The following is a 16,588-nucleotide window of genomic DNA, read 5'->3' on the forward strand; positions in this document are numbered from 1 at the left end:
TTTGAGCTCCTGAGATGGCCCTGAGGGTGGGGGTGGCGGTGGGGGGCTCCCCCGCGGGCAGCCAGGTCGGGAGGGAGGAGGGCTCAGCATCTCCAGCCTCAGCTGCACAGTCTGGTGCTGGGTCCTCCCCAGACGGTGGCCTCTGCAGGAATCCAGAAGCGGCTCCATCTGCCTGTAAGGGGGGCGCTGAGTGACAGTGGCTGAGGCCATGGACGGTGGATGACTGGACACCTGGTCCACCTGCACAGGGAGAAGCCCAGGCCCTGAGTAGGGAGTGGTGGGAAACGCCTCAAAAGAAGGCCAAGCTTCCGTCTTGGCAACTGACGGTGTGAGTCTGGCCAGCCACGGTCCTCCAGGATGGCTTGTGCTCCCTGAGGCTCGCGTAAAGGAGCACAGGGTGGTGGCTGCAGGCCATAACCTCGGCCGCGACAGTGAGCAGAGGGCTCTGTTCCTGACGTCTCGGCAGTGTCCTTGCGCTCGGCCCGCTTGCCACCACCGCTGCTGCACAGGCGCGGCGTTGGGCATCTTTCCTAGCCCCGTCCCTGCGCCCTAGCCGGTGGCCTCCTGTCTCCTCTCCACCTCGAGCCAGTGTCCAAAACCTGATGCGATGACAGTCCCAGCGAAGGGGGATATCCTCGTAATCCAGCACGAAGCCGCTACTCCTAACGAGGCCGTCAGCCCGCGGCGTGCTGCTGCGTGCTGGGCAGCCAGCCCTGCGAAAAACAAACGCGTGTGCATTTATCCTAAGTTTTACGGACAGAAAGGATGTGGGGCGCCAATTTACAAGTAATAACAAAATATACGCTATTCCTTGTCGCAGATTCCACGTGCCCGCTGATACTCAGGATGCTTCCGCTGGTCTTGGCTGCGCTCTTGTGTCTGTAGGCGCCCTGCGGGCGGGATCCAACCCCGATCTGACAATCCTTTTCTTGTGACATTCACGACGTAATGGCAGTCAACCCACTTGACGTTGAGTCTGTATGATTAACATTGTCTCTACGGCTTCCTCGGGTCTAGACGAGCAAGGCCACCGCATAAATCACGCCCTGATTCGTAGAGTTTGCCAATTTCCGTGGTGTAAATCCTCCTGTTGCGGCCAATTTCAAACTCACAGCATGACATCACCGAGTGAGGCGCTGGAAGGCAAGGAGTGGTAGTCACCATTATATAACGTTTCCAGCGCACGGATGCAAGAAATATAAATTATCTCAAGAGTGTAGCTAATATAATTAGGAACCCGTGGCCGGGCTACTGGGGAGGGTTCGAGCTTTTGTTGTCATTGTTTTTAACAAAATGTATTTAATTGTAAGATTATAGAATTTAATTTTTTTTTTTAAATGGCTCGATTTGACAACCAGTCCACAAGAGTCCCGATGACTTAAAAACCGGATCTGGTGCGTGGATAGATTCTGGCTCACGCGAGCCCTGCCCCAGCCCCTGCAAGCGCCCCTGCCAGCCCTTCGCTTCCCTCGAGCTACTGGTTCTTTACTCTGATCGCGCTGGATTTCTCCGAGCTTTCCTCGCCCTCTGAGCTTTACACACACGGCCACCTTTGCCGGACACTCTCCTCTCCTTGTCCCTTTGCCCAGACACCCCTGCCTCCCCTTCCCCTCTCACCCCCCCTTCCTTTCCCTTCCTATTGCTTGTAGATTCCAATCTGGAGCCTGGGCTTAAATTACTCATATTATTATCTTACCTCCGGTTACAGCAAATAACATCACTGCCTGGTGTCTGTAATGGTCACTGAGGTCCCTCCGTTTACCTCTGGATGGCTCCCGGCCTCGCTGAGCAGCCCAGGTGAGGGCAGAGTGGAGGGGGAGAGACCCCACCGAGAGCCAGCAGGTGCCCCGCCGCTGGCCACCCGGGCCCACCCTGAGCTTCCCGGGCTTCACTGCAGGTGCGGGGAGCAGCATTCGAATGGCTTCGTTGGTCCCCCGGCCTTTCCCACTCATCAGAAGGGCACGTCAAGAACATAAATCTCAAAGGAGAGACACACTAGTGAGCAGGACAGAGGAGGCATGAAGTCTAAGGAAACTAGGATTTCCCACGTCCTCGTCCTGGACTGGAGAAGCATCACAATGCTCGGAAAGCACAACGTGGGGATGGAGCTGGGAATGCTCATAATTGAGAAAGTGCTGAGCACACCTTCAAACCAGGAGTGGGGGGAGGTGGGGGACTGCTTGGTTCATTCATTCATTCATTCATTCATTCATTCATTGATTCATTCATTCATCCAACATACACCTGAGAGCCTTGTGTTAGGGCTGAGAAGGGCACTAAGAGGAGCCACAGGCTTCCCTCCTGAAGGACCATTGATACTTTCCCTTTCTCCAGGAACGAAGATGACAAGACAAGGTAGGACATGAAGGCGCAGGGACACACCCTTCATGTTCCAGCCTTGGCTTTGGGAGTCAACCATGGGACTTGCTCCCATGACCTCTGTCTTCCAGCCTGGAGCACGAGCGAGAGCAGGCCGTCCGAAAGTCTGAGCCTGCCCACCCGCTGCCAGGACTGCGTGTGCTGCCCAGCAGAAGGGGTGGAGGAGCACAGTGGGGACCCATGCGTGCCCTTCAAGGGTTCTTATGGGGCAAGAAGTCGCCCGGGCGTCCCTGCTTCTGCTGGGCACCTGAGCAGATCCACACGCACAGATGCAAACCGATTTGGGCCAGTCGGGGGTTTGATAGCGAAGCCTTGGAACGGTGGCGAGGGCTGCCTTTCAGTCGGGGCACGTGTTCCCCAGGCGGAGATGGGGGCCGTCACCCAGCTCATGACTTCAGGTGGCTTCTTCTGGTTCCCATGAATCAGGGTGCGTGAGCTGGGCATGCGTGCTTGATTGAGCCTCTGTGTCTGTCTGTGAGCTGTGTGTGTCTATCTGTGAGCAGTGTGCATGTGTGTGTGTGCGTGTGTGTGTGTGTGTGTGTGTGTTTTCCCCTGGGGTAGCTGGCAAAGACGGTGGCATAGCTCTGAATAGACACACGCGGTGCAGAAGGCCGCACCCCCCACATGAATGCTTTAAGTTATGTGAGAGGACGCTTCTTCCCAGCCCCCACCCCGCCCCCAGCTCAGGTGGCCTCAAGCCACCCTGTCCCTGTGGTCCTTCCCCAGCCCACACCTCCTCACCCCACAGTCCCTCTGGACTTCTTCTCCTTCCCCTGTGTCTCATTCCCTCTCTGAACCTGGGTCCACTGTCCCTGCCCACCCCCCTCACCTGGAGAGGACAGTGGTGTCCTTTCTGGTTCCTTCCAGCCTGCCACAAAGGCTGTAGCTCAGACCTGCCGTGACCCTTCCGCCACCTGCTTCCTCAGCCCCGCCTCCAGCTGTGTCCTTCCCGCACCGAGGCCACTGCCCTGCCGAGGGTCCCCCTGATGCCTCTTGCTGGGACTTTATCCCCTGGTGCCTGTGTCCGTGTTATCTCTGCTCCTCTTACCGCTGCTCACCTGCCCACACAGGAGAGATGGGCACCCTTTGAACCCTTTGCACAGGCTTTGTCTCCTGGGCTGTATCCCGTGTATATTGAACATGACATTCTTTAAAAAAAAAAGATTTTATTTATTTATTTGAGATAGAAAGAGAGAGAGTGATCGAGCCTGAGAGCAGGGGGAGGGATAAAGGCAGGGGGAGGAGCAGACTCTCCAATGAGCAGGAGCCTGACCCAGGACCCCATCCCAGGACCCCGGGATTACAACCAGAGAACCCAAGGGTGATGCTTAACTGACTGAGCACGCAGGCGCCCCTGGACGTGACCTTGTTGAAGACAAGGGCTGTCTGGTTCTCATCCTGTGTCTCCACAACCAGCGCCGGCGCACAGAAGGGCGGCCTAGGAGTGTCTCGAAGAAACTGAACAAGAATTTTGCAGGGCAGGGCACGAAGCAGAAGGTCTGGTCCACGGAGGGCTCCACGGATTCTTGTTGCATGAATGGATGGTTCGGGTAAGCTCATGGGTGAGGTGTGTGTGTGAGTAGGCGCGTGACTGTGGGCCTCTGTGGGGGCGGGAAGTAGGCTGCTTGGGTCTGGGGCGCTGTGGGGACGGTGGAGAAGCAGGTGCACGCTCCTCGCTGGCAAGCACGCGTGTCAGGCGTGGGGTGAGCAGCCCCCACGGGGGCCTCATTCGGACTTCTGGAAATTGACTCCTGAGGTGCTCAAGGGGGGCCCTGGCATCGTCGGGGCTGAAAATTCCGGATGCTGTGATAATTGTTCCTGCCAATTACCAGGAAGCATCACAGGAGAGGAGCTTCCTCCCCCCGCCCCCACTTCTTAACTGGATTTTGTTATGCTAATTAGAATTGTATAAACTGTTGCTCTTGAACCTGGAGAGTTAGAGAAACATTTGCATTAATACCTGGCAAGCTGCCCCAGAAGCCAGGGATTATTTTAATGAGGTTCTGGTCATCCAAGAGTTGCCCCTGTTTGTGGGCTGCTTTCAGGTGCGGGTGTGCCCACGAGCAGGTGAACGCGTGTGCGTGCGTGCAGGTGTGTGCACGTGTGTTTGGAGGGTCTGCCTACTACTGGGACCTTGGCGTGCTGGGTGGGATGGCAAGTTTTGTTTTTTTTTTAAGATTTTATTTATTTATTCATGAGAGACACAGAGAGAGAGAGAGAGAGAGAGAGAGAGAGGCAGAGACACAGAGGAAGAAGCAGGCTCCATGCAAGGAGCCAGACACGGGACTCGATCCCGAGTCTCCAGGATCACACCCTGGGCAGAAGGCAGTGCTAAACCGCTGAGCCACCCGGGCTGCCCTGGGACGGCAAGTTTTATAGTCCCTCCAGCAGAACTGCTGTCCCTCACCTGCTCCTGGGGGGCCTGGGGCCAAGCAGGCTTATGCAGAAGTCACAAGCCCTTGGATTTGGCCTTCACTTGTCCCGCCTACTGCCAGCGTTAATTAAACACCAACACCCCCCGCCCCGCTTCCGGATGGGGGAGGGAAGGAGGAGGCATTTCTCTCTGGAGCCCCCCCCCTGCCCCCAGGAAGGGGGATATTGCAGAGGAGAGGGCCTAGGCTCACCACCTGGCTCAGGCCGCAGGCCCTTCCTCCTGGGAGTCTCTCTCTGAAGGGGCATGTGGGTGGAAACACATCTTAAAAGGCACCTGGAAGAGGCGATTCTCCGCCAAGAGGATGGGCTGGGAGCATGGGGAGGCCGCGGGCTTGGGGCGCTGCCGACCATTCGCGTGGACCCCCACGGGAACCCCGCCACCCGCCCTGCGCTGCCCCCCCACACGGACCGTGGGGGGATGAGAGGCGTGGCTGTTGCCCACCCAGGAACCTTCCTCCCTTCCCTGGGCACCGACCCCCCCACCCCGTACAGTGACTCTCGCCTCCCCTTCGCCGCCGCCCCCGTCGCCGCACCCAGGGTGCTGGGGCCCCCCGCTGCCTGGCCCACGGAAGCTCCCTGGAGCTCTGTGGCTCTGAAAGCCTCGCCAAAGCCCTGGATGTCAACTTTGCCTGATTTTCTAATTTCATCTCTTACAAGCTTTCGGGATGCTAACATGATTAAGTTCTTCACACAATTTATTAGCATCATGTTGGAAATCCAGTAGTATATTATACTGTCTGAGTAATCCAATTAGCAAAATGTATTTATTTAATGGGAATATTAGCCACATGCGATCCCACACCGAGTCCACCGCCGCCTTCTCCGCGCTCCTTGCCTTTCCCTGGAGGCGGGGGGACTGGCACCAACTCAGGAACTTGCCGGCCGGTGGGACAGCCCCCATCCCCGGGGCTGGGGGGGCGGCCAGGGATACCCCCATTTGGGCTGCGATGGGGTGAGTCATGCAGAGTCACAGATTTTGGTCCTGAGACAGGATGGTTGGGGGGAAGAAAGCAAAATCAGAGGGCACCGGCTTCAAATTCCAGCTTCGCCACTTGCTGGGAGCTCTGTGTCCTGCGCAGGTTGTTGACCTTGTCTGCTGCCCAGCTTCCTTAGTGCCGGGGAAATGGAGACAAGAACCCCCCATGCCCCCCCACCCCAGGTGGCCGTGAAGACTCAGGGACGCAGCCCGGGGAAGCCTGGCGGGTGCTGGGTGCGTGTCCACTGTGTCCCCTCGGCCTCCAGGACGGGCCCCACCCCCAGCACCCTGATGAGAGGGGCGCTGCCGCGGCACCCCCATGGAACCATCATGGTCACAGTCACCAGGGCAGGGGCTCCTGTGAGGCACCCAGTGAAGGCTGGCGTGGTGGGTGCCGGGAAGGAAGGCAATGCTTTCGGGTGTTTGCTCCGAGGCCCACCACCTCTGTCCCCGCGCCCCCACGCTGGTGCTCGTGCTTCTGTCCACGATTTCACTCCTCACCCTCCGCGTCCCTCTGGGTCATCACAGTCAAGACCACAAGACCCAAGCCACACGGATCTCTCTGCAGCAGACAATGGGGGGGGGGTGTCCAACAATCCCCTCAACCCCATTTGCCTTCCCGTCATTTGGGGCTCAAGGGGAGGAGCACGCCGAGGCGGGCGGCTGCCTTACCTGGTGTGCTGGCCTCCTGCAGGGGGGTCTGGGACTGGGAACGACAGGAGAAACTCAAAGGGACCCCCACTGGCTGCAGCTGGCCAGCCCTGCTTCAACCTGGGCCCGTCCAGGCTCCCCCCTACCTGCAGGGATGAGTCCCTGCGTGCGGCACAGGAGGCCCCAGGACACCCAGGGACACCCCAGCGGCTGGTTCGGGGCTCCCCTTTCTCTCCTTCCCCCGACGGCGTTTTCAGGTTCCCGGTGGCACTCTCTCGTCCCCCTCCTGTGACTGAGACATCTCCGCGTGTGCCCCCCTAAACTAATAGCTGCGATGTTCCGCCTTCCACATTAATGACAGGTGCGCGGGGGAAGAAGGCTGCCTGCCTGCCAGTGGGTTTCGCTGATATCACGCCGCTCTGTGCTGAGCAGCACACCCTAAGGCAACTGAAATCCTAATAGGTTCCTCTAACTGCTCCTGCATCAATTTTGACACCAGGCGCTTTCTTCTTCCTCCCCACGGCTCGCCTTATAACTCTGTCATTGTCATTGATTTTGACTAAAAGAGAGAGAAAAGCCCCGCTTGTGCTATTACCATTCTAAGTCTGCGAGGCAGAGAGCTCCGGGGTGGGGGAGCGGGGTCCACACGGGAACCTGGAGCACAGAGGGCGTCAGCGACGGGGACCAGGGGACCGGGGTGCTGAGTGCAGGTGAGTGAGGTCCCTGGAGGGCGGGGGGTTGGGGGGGCTCCGCTGCCTTCTCCTCTCCACCTGCATTTCAAAACACTTTCCATCTCAGGAGCCAACCTGAGCACTACCCACAGAAGAGGGCCGGTGTGTGAGAGCCCCCCTGCCCCCAGCACCCCTGCCTTGTAGCCTGGGCCACACGTGGCCACATTTGCCCAATCTGAGCATCCCTGGTTCAAGATCAACTGGCAGTAAACTTACCTGGCTGGATTTGAGAGGTCTGGGCACACAGAGCGAGGGTGTGAGCAGGGGTGGGGGTGAGGGCTGAGCATCCCCCCCCACCTGGGGGCGCACCACCAGGGCCCACCCTTCTAAGTCTGAGGAGGGGAGAGGAGGGCGTGGGAAGAAGGGGAAGCAGGGGCAGGGAGAGAGGGAGCCTGTTGGAGGAGCAGGGGTGGGGTGACAGCCCTCTCTCTCTCCCCGCCCCCCGTCTTTGTCTCACCTGCTACCAGGCTAAGTAACCCCATTGTAACCGTGTAGAGTGAACCCCCTTCCCATTTTCAAGATGTTCAACCCTCAGTGCACCGCCAAGAGCTGCTGGGCAGCCCCCGCACTGAGTCCAGAGAAGGACATAGGGAAGTCCCAGGGAGAGCCAGCCCTCGGGGACATCCTGCCATGTCTGTCCTGCTGACCCACAGATGGGGGACCGGGCGGTCTGGTCGCAGAGGCAGACAGAGGAGGGGCTACAGGGGGGCCAGGAAGAGACGCCTTGGTGGCAGCGCTGTCCCCGGTGGCCCGAACCATCCTGTCCCATCTGGGCCTGCACGGGGCTCCTCGTGGGCATCTCGGGTGCCCGAGAGGCAGGACCCAGAGCGTGCTGATGTCCAGCATGTCCACGGGGGTCTTCGTTAACTCCCGGCCAGATACAGCTTGGTTTACTGTGCTTTGCACATCAGAGCAAATGCTGTGACTGATGTATCCCAGTTTCTAGCTGGGAAAGCATGTTGACCGTGGGGTGCAGGCCTCTCCAGGTCCCCATCCTGGGCTCCCCTCTGGTCCTCTGAGCTGGATGCAACTCCAGAATGGGGATGTGCTGTGGGCCCAGGGTGAAGGAATGAAGTGGCTTTTCTTGTTTCTAGACCCATTCCTTATTGGGATCTAGCTGCCCTGCTTCACTGATAAATCAGGTTCCGGAAGGTACTCATTTGGGGGTCTGCCCCTGCCCCATGGCCCAGAGCGAGCCTGCTGTGCCTACCTGTCTGTACCTTCTACCCCCCAGACTCCTCCATCATGGGGTCCTCGCTCTGGGGCTCTCTAGTCTCCATGGACCAAAAAAGTATTTGGGAGTAAAAGCCGGGACAGAGGAGAGTTCTGTGTCCTGAGGCCCCCAGGGGAGGGGTGAAGGCTTCTTGTGGTTGTGGTGGGAACAGGGGGCTCTAGAAAGACAAGGCTCTGGTCCTGGACGATAGAGGGTGGGCTCCTTCCTGAGGGTCCTGGGCCCAGGGCCCTGCCTGGGGCGCTCGGCTTGTCCTGGGAAGGGTCTTGAGCAGAGCCTGGTGCGGGGGCTCCTGGGGGCAGTCAGCTGGCTCTACAGGGACACTTTTGCCACCTTCCAGGGAGCCCGCCTGGCAGCTGATTCTCTGCCCCTGCAGGTGGGGGGCACTTGGGGGCAGTTCCTCCCCACCCCCCGCCTTGGGCACTGGTGAGTGAGTATCTCCTGGCTGGACCTTAGGGTGCCACCCCCCGTGGAACAGCGGCGCACCCCAGCTCGCTCGTGCAATCCCCCCTCCCAACAGGCAAACCAGCTCTTCTTGAGGATCCGAGGAGCCCAGGCTGGCAGTTTCCTGCGTTGGCAAAGCCAGGGCACTGGGAGGATGTGGGAGGGGCGACTTCCGGCCCCCGAGTCCTGCAGCTGTTGCCAGGCAAGAATCCACGGCCGCCTCTGCCATTGGTCCTCGTGCCTCGTCTGGGCAGAGTGGGGAGCCTTTCCACACACAGGGGGCCGGGCCGGTGCATCGCCCCGGGGAGGCCGTGACCACCAGCTTAGGTGGCCCCCCTGGGGCCCAGGGCCCTGCTGGCCAGCCCTGCACGGAGGGAGCAGCTGCGTCACGGCGCTACGTTTATCCTTTATCCTGCCTGCCGCCTGCTTGGCTCAGCTTCCTCCCCTGCTCCCTGGGGCGCACGCTTTCCTGCGCCCCGTTCCTCCTGGAAGAGCAGGCGGGCGTCCTGGCTCCGGCCCCCCACCATCCTGTCACCTGGAGGGCAGTGGCTGGCGGCCATGGACAGTCAGGGTCTGTCTGTCTCGGGCTGTGGGCAGCTGAGCATCCTCCTGGAACACCAGCTCCCCGAAGGCAGGCCCCCCCAGCTTCTTCCCGGCTGCACATCCAGCCTCCAGAACAGCGGCTGGCGCGGTGTAGGGGCTTAGGACACACTGGCGAACAGATAAGTGATGTGAGAGGCCACAAAACCACATCCCTCTCCGCAGCCAGGATGCGCCCGTTCGTCCCCTCCCCATGGAAACAGGACCTCAGGAGAGAAGGGGCAGACGCCAGGGTGAAGTGGCTGCACGGTGGCAGGAAAACTGAGCAGGTGTGGCAGGGTGGCTGGCAGAGAGGCTGAGGGGCAGGGAGAGGCCAGGGGCCAAGGGCAGACCCTGAAGGACTCAGGAAACCCTAGATGGGCAGTGAGTCCCACTTACGAGGTGTCCCCCCTCCAGCTCGAGTGGCTGGATGGGATGGGCAGGCCCATGGTTGGCCACAGGGGGAAGCAGGGTAGGAGACAGTGTGGTGCAGCGGTCAGAGCACAAGCTTTTCGGGATACAGACCCGTGTCCATATTGCTGTGTGACCTTGGAGCCATCTCTCAGCCTCTGAGTGCCCACCTCCTCATCTGTTAAATGGGAAAAACAGCAACAGTGGTCACAGTTAACAGCGGCCTTTGTAGGGCTCCCGTGAGGATTCAGAGTAATGATGCACGAGAAGTGCCTAGAGTAGTGCCCGGCGTGTGGTACATTTTGAATACATTCCAGTGAAGAGTTCCCAGGGATGATACGTAGCCAAAGTGTGGATGTTGATAAAAGCCTCGGTAGGTCAGAGGCCTGGTCTTCCAGCACACGACCATGCTTGGCTGCGTGATCTTGGGAGATGCCCCTGTCACTGTGGATGACCTCTGGGTCGCTTAGGGAGGGAGGGGCCTGGGGCTGGTGGCCCCTGATGTCCTGACCTTGTCCTGGGACCTTTCTGGATGAAACGATGAGAGATCTTAGGCTCGTGGTGCTCTGGTGCTGGAGCCGTCACATTCCATCCTCCTGCCTTCTCTGGGCGTAAACGCGCCAGTGACTGCGCTCGCCATGTTTCCAGTGAGGGAGCCGGAGGCCCACGTGGCTAATGACTTGGCCAAAATCACGGAGGCCCAGAACCACAGCTCTGGTCTTTGCCGAGAGTTCCTATGAGGCCTGCTTGTTCCTTTGTTTTGGAATACCTGGCCATCCACGGCGTCGGCCGCCCAGATAGTCAACCATAATGCGCAGAAGGCCCTGCGCCAGGGAAGGGCTGGAGTTTAAATAGGAATGTTCTGGAACATGCCATTATGCATGGCCATGTTTCACGGGGCTGGTGCCTGAGAAGCTACAAAGTACTTGCTCGTCTTATCTCATCTGTTCTTCCCAGTAACCCGTGAGGTCTTCATCCTGTTTTACAGTCACGGACGAGGCAGAGAGGCAGACCTGCAAAGGTTGGGTTCTGAGCCCAAAGATGCCCTCTCTGACACCTTCTAGCATCCTACGACCTGGCCAGAGCCCGAGGGTCACCGAACCTTGGCTCCTCTGGGAAGAAAACCCGGGCAGAAACCGCCTCCTGTTCTCCAGGGAAAGCAGCGCCCCGTCATTGATGCATCACAGCGCAGGGGATGCTGGGAAACTCCCTCTCAGGTGCAGACACCCCTCCCCCGCCCCACCGTTGTTCTAAAGAGGGAGCCATCTCCCCAGGGGAACATTCTGCAGGAATAACTGCTGAAAGGCCTAATTGGGGGGATAGCCCCTGTTCTAGAAGACACCTCACGGCTCTCAGCAGACTGTCCCCCGTCGCAGCAGAGGGGCCAGCGCTTGACCGAGAGGTGCGGCGTGCTCACGCAGCCCCCACCCAGCCTTGTCAGGCCCCCAAACTTCTCGCAAATGCTGGCTTCTTCCGCTGCCGCCCAGACGACCCGGGACCCCGCCAACACCCCGCCGGCCCGGCAGCACGAAGACAAGCTGGCAATGCCGACCGGCGCTGGATGAGCCAGACTTTGTACAGCAAGAGGTGACGCCAGCAGCAGCGCCCTGGGGACGCACACACTCTGGTGTGGGGGCCCGGGGTGCATCTGCTCCCCCCGGGCATCACTGTAACCACACGAGGACGCCCTTTGTGGTGACTCCTGGAGCATCCTCGCCCCCGCTGTACGTGCTTGGACCCCGAGCTCCCAGAGGGCTCGCAGGTGACATGGGCAGGCTCTGAGGTCTGTGCAGTTGAGTCCGGACCCTCCCATAGGAGCCCAGATGCCAGAGGAGTACATTGCCAGGTTGGGGGTGGGGGCTCAGCCCCCCTGGTCACGGGAGGTTACGAGAAGGACTGAGCTGGGCTCGCTGCAGTGGAGAGAGTGAGGATGACTGGGGCCGGGCTGGGCCAGGGTCCAGGCTGGGGGGTGGCCTGGGTGGGGGGGACAGGATGTCCTGGTAGGAAGTTGAAGGGGAGGTAAGGATGGCCGCAGGCGGCCTCTCGAGGGTCTCCAGTAGGAAACAGACGGAGTCACGTGTGGAATCAGGTGTCCCCAGGTGGTCTTGCAAGCACTAGGCAAGACTTGGTGACCCAGGCCATGGGGTGGGGCTGAGTCACGGGGAGACAGATGGCTACTCTGAGGTAGGGCAGGGGCCTGAGGTCTAAGCAGGCTTGGAGAATGAAGGACACGGTAAGGGCCCCGGGCTGCCGCCGGGTGGCCTGGGATGGGGCCAGGTAGCTCCAGCTGGTAGGAAAACCCCTGGGGCCTCCTGGCGGAGCGAAGCCCAGGGCACCTTGGACAGGCTGGGATGGGCTCCCCCGTCAGCCAGCCGGGATCGGCCTGGGCCCGGGATCCAGGTGAAAGAGACCCCACTGCTCTCCCATCCCGGAAGCACACCTGGCGACACTGCTCTGCTATCTCACCTTCTACAGTTTGCCTTTTCCAGAATTTCCTGTGCGTGGAAGCTTCCAGGACGCAGCCCCTTTGAGTCTGGCTACGTTTCACTCAGCACAGCAGTCGGGCCGTCCATCCGTCACGCTGCCGTGCGTGCCAGCAGCTCGTGCCCTTTTATTGCTGACTGGTGTCCCATCGAATGGAGACACCTCCTCAGAGTGTCCCCCTCCACCTGTTGATGGACAGCTGGGCTGGTTCCGATTTGGGGCGGTTATGAATAAAGCTGCCGTGAACATTTGCCTACAGGCCTCCGTGTGAACACGTTTTCCTTTCTCTTGGGCAAATACCAAAGAATGGAATCGCCGGGTCATCCAGTAGGTGGAGAGTGAACTTTATAAGAAACTACAAACTGCTTTCCAAAGTGTCGGGTCCTTTACCTTCGGCGCCGCACACCCTCCCAACCCCGACAGTGTGGGACAGTCCCATTGGCTCCCTCCCCACTGCCTCATTCGCAAGCCAGGGTGAAGGCTGTTTAAAAGGTCTTTTCTCGGGATCCCTGGGTGGCGCAGTGGTTTGGCGCCTGCCTTTGGCCCAGGGCGCGATCCTGGAGACCCGGGATCGAATCCCACATCAGGCTCCCGGTGCATGGAGCCTGCTTCTCCCTCTGCCTGTGTCTCTGCCTCTCTCTCTCTCTCTCTCTCTTTCTCTCTCTGTGACTATCATAAATAAATAAAAAAAAAAATTAAAAAAAAAAAAAGGTCTTTTCTCATCACCTTTCCAAAAATCACCTTGATGATGGGAAAGACTCTGTGCCGCACGTGTGTGTAGGTGGTCAGGTAGGGACGAAAGCTGCAAAACCCCTGGTGCTGCAGACGCAGGACGGGCTCAGCACCACCGGCCTCCCCTGTCGCCTCCTCCGCCAGCCCCGCCTCCCCCAGGGGCAGCGCCCACCCAGGGGCAGCCCTGAATTCCACGTGTATCATTCTTGGCCTTTTCAAAGAGTTTTCCCCCTTGAAACGCACCTATCAACATTGTAGCATTCGTTCTGCTTGGTGCGCTTTGTTTTGTTTTGTGGCTCAGCAGTTGAGCGTCTGCCTTCAGCTCAGGGCGGGATCCCAGGGTCCCAGGATCGAGGCCCGCATTGGGCTCCCTGCAGGGAGCCTGTTTCTCCCTCTGCCTGTGTCTCCATCTCTCTCTGTGGGTCCCTCATGAATAAATAAAAAAAATATTTTTTTAAAATTAAAAAATAAAAATAAAATAAGTAAAAAGACAGACTGCACGATGCATGCCCTGGTCAGGATCTTGGTTTTTGTCTCAGTTTGGTTAGCTCGGCATTCAGCATCCCCTTGCAAGGGAATCGCTCAGGTCGGGGGCATGTGGCAGGAGTCCAGCCTTGTTCAAGCTACGTAATACTCCACTGGCGAATATAGAGCCATTTATTTGTCCTTCTACTGATGGACATTTGGTCCCTCCTCCCTGGTGTTTTGCTAAAAGTTGCTGTAGATATTCTTGTATTTGTCCCTGGATCTGCATGTGCAAGGTGTCCCCTCGATGGACCTACCGGGATGGGGCAGCGGGGTCACGGGCAAGGAGAATGTGCAGAACGAGTTCTCTTCCTCCGTCGTAACCGGCATCTCTCCCATCGCCTGCGCCCAGCTGGACGCCAGCTGCCGGGCACTTCAACTGTCTCATTCAACTGTCAGAGCCACGTGGTGAGGGAGGCTGTCTGGTTGTCCTCGAGTTGCAGACCAGGATCCTAGGGCTCAGGGAGATGAAGTCACTTGCCCAAGGTCACACAGCAAGTCAACAGCAGGGCCAGACTCAGACCCAGATTCCCCCGGCGTGAGACCAAGTCGTGCTCTCAAGGCCCCTCTGCCGCCCCTCAAACATGTGGGATCCTGGGCCCGTGCCTGGGCCCGTAGAGGCTGCCGACACAGAGGCTGGCCCGTGGACCAGGACTGCTGTGTGCTCAGCGCCTCCCCAGGGAGCGTGGAGGATGCTCACGCGTGCGTGGCCGACACAGACTGGTCCCCCACTGCTACCTGTGCACCTGGCACCGGAAGCCCCCCCACCCCCCTCCGGCCCAGAACCCGGGAAGAACCTCGGCTCCTGCCTTGCTCACATTTTACTTTCTCTTAAGTGGCCACGAGAGATGCCATTTCCCAACACAGAATCTGGCTCCATCCAACCGTCCCTGCAAATGGCCCGTCAGCTCAGCCCATCTACGGGCATAAGCGACATGAACGGTGGGGAGGGGAGAGGGGGGCAAGGGAGTGAGGAGGGATGTTTTATTCCTTCCTGGGGTTAAACCTCCCAGTTTGGGGTAAAACAAATTCCTTGCTGGAGCTTTTCACCTCCAGCTGGGCCATAGGAAGCCCCATTGAATCAGATCATTTAGCCCTGAATCATGTTAACAAGACGCTGGGGCGGGACGCGGGCTGTGCACACGCTGAAAGCCCGTCTCTGGGGGCTGCGGAGCCGCAAGCTGGTGGTGGGTCCGGAGGTGGGGAGGCTGCGGGGCAGGGGAGGGGCTGGTGCAAGCCTTCCCTCCTTGGATGGGCTGAAGACATGAGGCCGGGGTGCTGTCCTCAGCTCTTCGGGGTCCACGTCTGGGGTAAGAAGGAATCTCCCCGGGCCCCTACTTGGGGCCCACGGTGAGCAGAGAGGCGAGGCTCAAGCCAGGAGAGGCCACTGAAGATGCGAGCACCCTCAGAACCACTGCCCGGCCTCCAGGTAGGGAGAGGGCACCCACCCACCGACCTGGGGCCCCGGCTTTCCGTGTTCGTGACGCTTCGGGCCAGCCCAGCGCTGTGCGGCTTCAGGAGCCCGGCAGGACGGTGGCTCCTCTGCCTCCGACTCCGACCCCCTGCTACAGACTGTCCCCACACCGCAAGCGCACTGCGGTCATTGTGCACGATTCTCTACGGACTCGTCAGTCCCAGAAAGGGGAAGAAGGGAAGGAAGGGGAGGAGGGGGCACCAGCCCCCTGAGCGGACAACGACCACGGACATTGGTACCTCCTCATTGTCTCCGGCAAGGCCACTCAGAGGCCCTGCGTAAAACGTAAGAGTAATGTCCGAGAAGGACAACACGTGAATTCACCAGCACCGCTTAAGGCCCGAGCGGGAGCTCACAAGTCCCCGTAGCCCTGTCACTGGTCACTCAGCCGCGACCTCCGCCACCGGAGCTTCTCCAGCTGCTGCCCTGCTCATGTTTTCGCTCCTTCAGGTGGTTCTGCTAGACATCCTTGTGGCCTCGCCTGCCCACTGCGGCCCGTGAGTCTCAGACGTCCTGCTCGCCTCCCCCACCCGCCCCTCCATCCAATCTCCATAAAAATCTCTCCCTGCCCTTCCCGGGGCGATAAACCCTCCAAGACCAGAGTCGGTGCCCATGGCTTGAGATCCGTCTCCCCCTTCCCCGGGCTGGGTGGTGGGGTTACCTATGAACGTGTCTCACCCCCCAGAGCCACGCTCTCCAGTTGCTCCACCGCTGGCCCCTGCCCCACACACCCCACACTTCCTTCTGCCAGGCATCATGCCACATCCTGTGTGCCAGGCAGCATGCCACGCACTCGACACATCAGCTCGTGCAGTTCCCATGACAACCCTCGGCAGGGGGTGTGTGACCATCACCCCGTTTTACAGACGTGGAACCCGAGCTTCTATCATTGTCCTGACATGGCACCAGCTTTGGATTCCTCCTTCAGGAGTGGCTCCCTCTGCCTCGGGCCCACCCCCACCTGCGCCCTGGGGACGTGAGCAACCTTAGCTGGGCTCTGTGAGGCCCCCCACTCCCTGCCACCTTGCTGCCTTGGGCCTGGGTGTCTGGGGGCTCCCAGCTTTTGCAGAGGTTGCAGAGCCAGGTTGACCTCTAGCCGGCCCTCTCGTCCTTTCACTATTGGACAAAGATGTTGGCTGTTTGCTTCTCAGTTAAAGACCCTGCTTTTCCCTCCACGTGTTCTACGTCTTCTGGGTGCAGCTCCGCAGAAAAGAGAATGAAACCCAGAGCAGCACACGAGGGGCTTGAGGGCTGTGCTGGCGCTGCCTCGTGCAGATTAGCGCCTCCAGAGAGGCAGCTCGGCCTTGGCCAAAGTGGGAGCGTTTACACCGTGGAACTGACAAGTGCCACAAATCAGGGCCTTCCTCCCCCCCCTCCCTGCCCCCACCCAAAAAGCTGGTCAAGCACTTACCAGCACACCCTGGTGGGACCCCATGGAGGTCCTTTCTGGGGGGCTGCTTTGGAGGGCGTCCTGGCCTGCTTTTTCCTCTGGTTCTCAGGCCTCTGCACGGAGCCCGCCCTTCTGCCCCAAGCTGCTG

At 59.5% G+C, this 16,588-nt stretch overlaps 2 long non-coding RNA genes across 2 annotated transcripts; one reads left to right on the plus strand and one right to left on the minus strand.

Annotated features, from left to right (window-relative positions):
* Positions 1-5,557: 5,557 nt before the first annotated feature.
* On the minus strand, positions 5,558-7,741 carry LOC140597675 (uncharacterized). The gene is made up of 2 exons (XR_011999495.1): positions 6,461-7,741; positions 5,558-5,794 (listed from the first exon to the last, which is right to left on the minus strand). It is a non-coding gene; the product is annotated as an uncharacterized lncRNA (long non-coding RNA).
* A 1,389-nt stretch (positions 7,742-9,130) lies between these two features.
* On the plus strand, positions 9,131-12,577 carry LOC140597674 (uncharacterized). Its single transcript, XR_011999493.1, has 2 exons — positions 9,131-9,714; positions 10,824-12,577. It is a non-coding gene; the product is annotated as an uncharacterized lncRNA (long non-coding RNA).
* The last annotated feature ends 4,011 nt before the right edge of the window (positions 12,578-16,588 follow it).

Source organism: Vulpes vulpes, chromosome 2 (assembly GCF_048418805.1).
Source record: "Vulpes vulpes isolate BD-2025 chromosome 2, VulVul3, whole genome shotgun sequence".
Taxonomy (NCBI): domain Eukaryota; kingdom Metazoa; phylum Chordata; class Mammalia; order Carnivora; family Canidae; genus Vulpes; species Vulpes vulpes.